At 41.2% G+C, this 5,779-nt stretch overlaps 1 pseudogene; it reads right to left on the bottom strand.

The window, feature by feature from the left end:
* Nucleotides 1–4,448: 4,448 nt before the first annotated feature.
* Nucleotides 4,449–5,562, bottom strand: LOC105725656 (farnesyl pyrophosphate synthase-like; annotated as a pseudogene).
* Between the last annotated feature and the right edge of the window lie 217 nt (nt 5,563–5,779).

Below are 5,779 nucleotides of genomic sequence, written 5' to 3' on the forward strand. Positions count from 1 at the left end.
TGTACCTTGTATACGCTGATCTACTATCATCAGAAACATGGTTCCTATTGAAATTATAAGTTATTAGGAATTATTTAAACATGAATAATCTCAATAGGAGACTAATAAAATAACATTTTCATTTCCTTGCTCAAATGTCCTTACATTTTATTGGAACAAAACTTTTATTGCATATTTTGCAATAAATTTTGGCTTAGACAAAACACTTTGCTAAAATGAACTAGCCAAAGTTAGATCTGTTTGAAAATTTTTTGTTAATTTTTGGTAGTATTATTAGCAACAAGCAACAGTTCATTTCAAATAACTGTGGATAGCATCAATTAAAAATTAATTTTTATCCAATGATCTGACGTGTTTTATTTGAGAGTCTTCTATTGCTTAATTAACTTTTGTGGCACATCTTGTGTCTCATCTAAATTAAATTTAGTTGCTTAAACAGCATTTAAGCAGCATATCTATCACGTGTCCAAGAGTGATTTTAAGGTCATCCCCTTGTTTCATTGAAGTAATTCATCTTTGGGAAGATTCCAAAAATATGTATATCATCTTTGAATTGCTACTGAAACATAACACTTGACACATCTCCTAATAACAAATTCAAATGTATGCTATACATGAAAAACACAATTTTTAAAAAAACTTGGCCAGTATCCTAAATGATAAATCTTTGTTTATTTATCACATTGCCACCATTATCTTAGATGCTGTCCTCAGAGAACTTTTAAATAGTTTAAATAAAGCTAAATATGTCATTTTTTAAAAATTACATCTTATTAAACATTTTAATAAAACTAAAATTACTTACAATTCTGAAGTTCAGAATCTAGTCATTAATGCAAAGAATAAATATCATGCTTCCTGAAGGTTACACCTAGACTTACATATACAATTTTAAGAGTGATATAAATTGGCCAGGCATGGTGGTTCACGCCTGTAATCCCAACACTTTGGGAGGCCTAGGTGGGCAGATCACAAAGTCAGGAGTTCAAAATCAGCTTGACCAACATGGTGAAAACCCATCTCTACTAAAAATACAAAAATTAATGGGGCATGGTGGCACACACCTATAATCCCAGCTACTCAGGGGGCTGAGGCAGGAGAATCGCTTAAACCCAGGAGGCAGAGGTTGCAGTGAGCCGAGATTGCACCACTGCACTCCAGTCTGCTTAACAGAGAGAGACTCCGTCTCAAAAAAAAAATGATATATATTATTGCAAAATGTCATTTTCTACCCCAAGCAACTGCAGCAAATACTGTTCTATCTCCTGAGTACCTTTGGAACCAAACTGGAATACAAGGGAAGGAAGAAAATGGGTACTTGGTGCTATCGGGAAACGATACTTTATTATGGAAAGATCTATAGATTTCACACTATCTTAGAAGGAGAATTGGACAATTTGTTTTTTCCCTTACTTAAGTGTTTCTACCACTCAAATCCTCGCTGCACCTCATGACACTGTCTTTTACACAGATGGTGGCACAAGCCACAAACCCTTGTGGTTTCAGATGCTGTTTAGAGGACAAAGGGCGAGAGAGATGCCTTTTCTTGGGTCCTGAACTGTGATCCTCACAAGAGTGAGTCACCCTGTGTCAATACTGACCTCCCATCCCAACTGTCATTAATACATATTTTGTGTGTGTGTTTGTCATCCGTGAAGCCCCAAAGGGCAATACTATCAGCAAGCTCCCTTTCTCTGTGGAGGTCTGACCAAGTCTAGCCCAAGGCACCTATCAGTATCTTATACAGATCACATGCCCCTGGACCTTCCTTGCCTGAAGGGTCCAAGTTTGGTGTCTTTAATTTCCTTTCCTTCTGCTCCAAGTCTTGTATTTGGAGGGTCTTTGAAGCTGCATTGGGCAAATATCCCTCCTTTACAGATGGTGAAATTGAGAGTCAGATAGCTAAAGCTACTAGAAGTCCCACATTTGTACATGGCAGACAAGGGCCCAAGTTTTCTCATTCTTATTGGTCAAGTGGAAGCAGTGACATCTTTTGCCCAAAGCAGTAAAATCACGTTTTTCTTCCCACCCTCCTAAACAAGTGCTGCAATGTCCCCTAAACAGAAAAACATCTACATGAGCTTAACACACACATATAGGATTGGCAACATCTTCAAAAGTCTCGGTGTGGATTTTAATATGATGAGGTTGAGTTTTGCAGTACACAAGATTCCAGGTTCCATAATGTGGATCAGAATTGTGCCTGCTGTGTGAAGGTGGTGCCTGTCAGGTCAGTCATCCAAGCAGAATATACTTGGCAAACAGAGCTCCCATACAAGTCCTCCAAATCCAAGCGACATGTGCCTCAGAGCCGCTCAAGACTGTGCTTTCGCTTCCTGGCCCCTCAATGATACATGTCCCCAGTGCCTTCTCTGCATATTTTCTCTCTCAAATTCATGGAGGTTCTTATTAGGAGAGCAGAAATGCTTTTCTTCTAGCATTACTCATTTCCCAATGACTCTTCTCACCTCCTCCCCCGACCCTCCACTGCCAACCTCCAACCTCTCCCTTCTGTGCTCATTTATGTCCCTTCTATTGCATGAGGTCTCCACTGCAACACTTAGCTTTACAGTATATACCTCAGACAACACTCCCTCGTTCCCCCCAAATTAGTCTTATCCCTACAATTAGATTTTAAGCAACTTAAGATCAAAGGTTTTGTTCATACTTTTATGTCACACATAGTACAATGCTGAACACATATAGGGGTTAGATCACATTTGTCAATTGATGGATTAAACAAGCAATTTTTTTTTTTTTTTGAGACAGGTTCTCCCTCTGTTGCCCAGGCTGGAGTACAGTGGTGCGATCATAGCTCACTGCAGCCTTCTGAGTAGCTGGAACCACAGATGCATGCCACCATGCCTGGCTACTTTTTTAAATTTTGTAGAAACAGGGTCTCGCCATGTTGCCCAGGCTGGTCTCAAACTCTTGTGTTCAAGTAATCCTCCCACCTCGGCCTCCCAAAGTGCTGGATTTATTGGCATGAGCTACTGCACCTGGCCTAAACAAACAAGTTTTAAACTTTTTGGTGTCATTCCCTTTATACTCTTAAAAATTATTAAGACTTCAAAGAGATTTTGTTTATGAGGTTTTATATCCATTAATATTTACTATATTAGAAACAAAAACTGAGAAAGTCCTAAAATATCATTGCAAAACAAGACAACAAAAGTGTACCTCTTGTGTTTCTGCACAGTTGCAAGGAAAATGTTGGGATTTTAAAATAACAATTTATTGGACAACATTGAGGTTACAGAGATTTTACAAGTATAATTGACAATAACTACTTACAGCCTAGGAAGTACTGAGAATAATTGAGTTAATCTCAGAAAATGCACATTTTGGTACGCTAAATCTACCTTAGAAAACTGTAGAAAACACAAGGTTACACAGCATACATTTCATAAGCTGTCAGGGCAATGACATCATCTCATATGTAGCCTCTGGAACACTGCATTGCATACTCATGAAAGAATAAGAATGAAGTCGGTAAGTAACATCTCAGTTAAAAAAAAAGCAAAATAGTTTGGTCTTATGGATTCCCTGAAAGACTCTTGAGTTCCACCAGGGATTCCTAGACCAGAGTTTGGAAACAAGTAAATTAGTCTTGGTTAATAAGACAACTTAAAGATGCTCATTACACAAAATTATTAGCAGGAAATTATAAGACAATTGGAATTCATTTTCTTGTGATTGGCATTTGTGTTAGTTATCTAATACTGTATTAATTCTCTCACTGCATTAGTCATCTAATCACCCCTAAACTTCATTCCTTAAAGCCATAAACATTTATTATCTCACAGTTTCTGTGGGTCAGGAATCTGGGTGTCACTTAGCTGTCTACCCTGCTCAAGATGTCTCATGAGGTGGCATTAAGCTTTAGACCAGAACTACATAGTCCCAACTTGCAGGGAAGCTGCTTCCAAGCTTGCTTATGCGGTTGTTGATGTACTATTGGACTGAGGCCTCAGTTTCTCACTGGCTGTTGGCTGAAGGTTCCTACCACACAGACCTCTCCATAAAGCAGCTCACAATGTGGCAGCTGGCTTCCCTCAGAGCAAATGAGTGAGAGTGTAAAAAAGGGGTCCCAAGATGGAAGCCACAATCTTTTTGTAACCTAATTTGGTAAATGACATCCATCTCCTTTGCTGTATTCTATTTGTTAGAAGCAAATCAATAAGTCCAACCCAATGCTCAAGGGGGTCTACCAACAGTATAAATATCAAGAGGCTGAGATCATTGAGTTGTGCCTCAGAGGCTACCTACTATAGCATTTTCTTCTTGCAAGAGGAAAGGTGTGATTCAGCAAGTGATTGATAAGCCAAAGACCAGTTACTTGCATTATTCTGTTTTCCCCCAGCTTCTTCTTGTCATCATACCATTCCTTTTTTTCCCACAATAATTTATTTATTGAGAGCCTCCTCTCTGCCCTTGCAGTCTCTAGGTCACTTTTTCCGCTTGTAGATTTTGCACGCAAGCCCCAGAAAGATAGCTGGGGGCAGGGGCGCTGCGTACTGTTCAAATGAGACCCATAATGTGGTTGTAACTGTCTTCCTCATACTGCGAGAACACGGCCGGCAGATACAGCTCTTCATATAACGCCTTCACTCAGGCCACCTTCTCAGCCTCCTTCTGCCCGTAATTTTCCTTCAGGTTCTGGCGCTGTTCCGGAGTGGATCGTTGCAGACACTGGACCACCAGCCAGCTGCATTTGTTGTCCTAGATGTCAGTGCCAACTTTGCCAGTCACACTGGGGTCCCCAAAGAGGTCAAGGTAATCATCCTGAATCTGAAAGAACTCTCCCATCTCCAGCAGGATCTTCTTGGCATTGGCATGCTCCTTCTCGCCGTCAATTCCCACCACGTACATGGCTGCAGCTACAGGAAGGTAAAAGGAGTAGAAAGCCGTCTTGTACTTGACAATAGATTTGTACCTCTTTTCAGTGAATCTGCCGAGATCCACATTGTCCTGGGGGGCTGTGATGAGGTCCAGGGTCTGCCCAATCTCAGTCTGATAGGAACTCTGCAGGAAGAGCTCGATCAGGTTCAGGTAATAGGGCTGCTCCGGGCAGTACAGCTTCAGCAGGCGGTAGATACATGCTTCCAGAAGGATAGTATCATTGATGGCATCCAAACCCATGCCTGGCTTCTGATACCAGCAGATCTGTCCCCGGCGGGTGAGGGATGAATCCATGATGTCATCTGCCACCAGGAAGAAAGCTTGCAGCAGTTCCACACACCAGCCCACAGTCAGGGCCCGCTGGAAACTATCAGCATCCTGTTTCCTTGGCTCCACGAGCTCCCGGAATGCTACTAGCACCGTCAAACCCCGGTGATACTTGCCTCCGATGGCGTTGTACTCCAGGATCTCCTTAAGCCGGGCAATAGCATCTCCTGTCTCTGGGTGCCCCATCTCATCCTCGGTCAGCACCCTAACGATCTGGGAGAAGTGCTGAACGAAATCCTGCTTTTCTTGGGCATAAACATCTGATTTCTGGTCTCCATTCATTCTGAGGGAGGAGCAAAGGGCTCTGTTCCTGGATGCGGGTTCCTGCTCCATTATACCATTCTTTTCTTCATTATTTAATGCTGCTGTTACCAATGAAGTGGTTTCATGTTGGTGAGAAGAGCCTAAGGTATTTTAAGATTAGAATTTTACGACCTTGGTTCATCTCATTTGAAATTTGTTGGCTTGCTATCTTAATAAATATTTCTTATCCATGGGCATGTCAGGCCACTAGTTGTCCTTCAAAATTCATCTTTTCCATATTTCTAAG

The sequence above is a fragment of the Aotus nancymaae genome, unplaced genomic scaffold (assembly GCF_030222135.1).
Source record: "Aotus nancymaae isolate 86718 unplaced genomic scaffold, 86718_ANA_hifiasm-v0.15.2.pri h1tg000007l, whole genome shotgun sequence".
In the NCBI taxonomy this organism is placed as follows: domain Eukaryota; kingdom Metazoa; phylum Chordata; class Mammalia; order Primates; family Aotidae; genus Aotus; species Aotus nancymaae.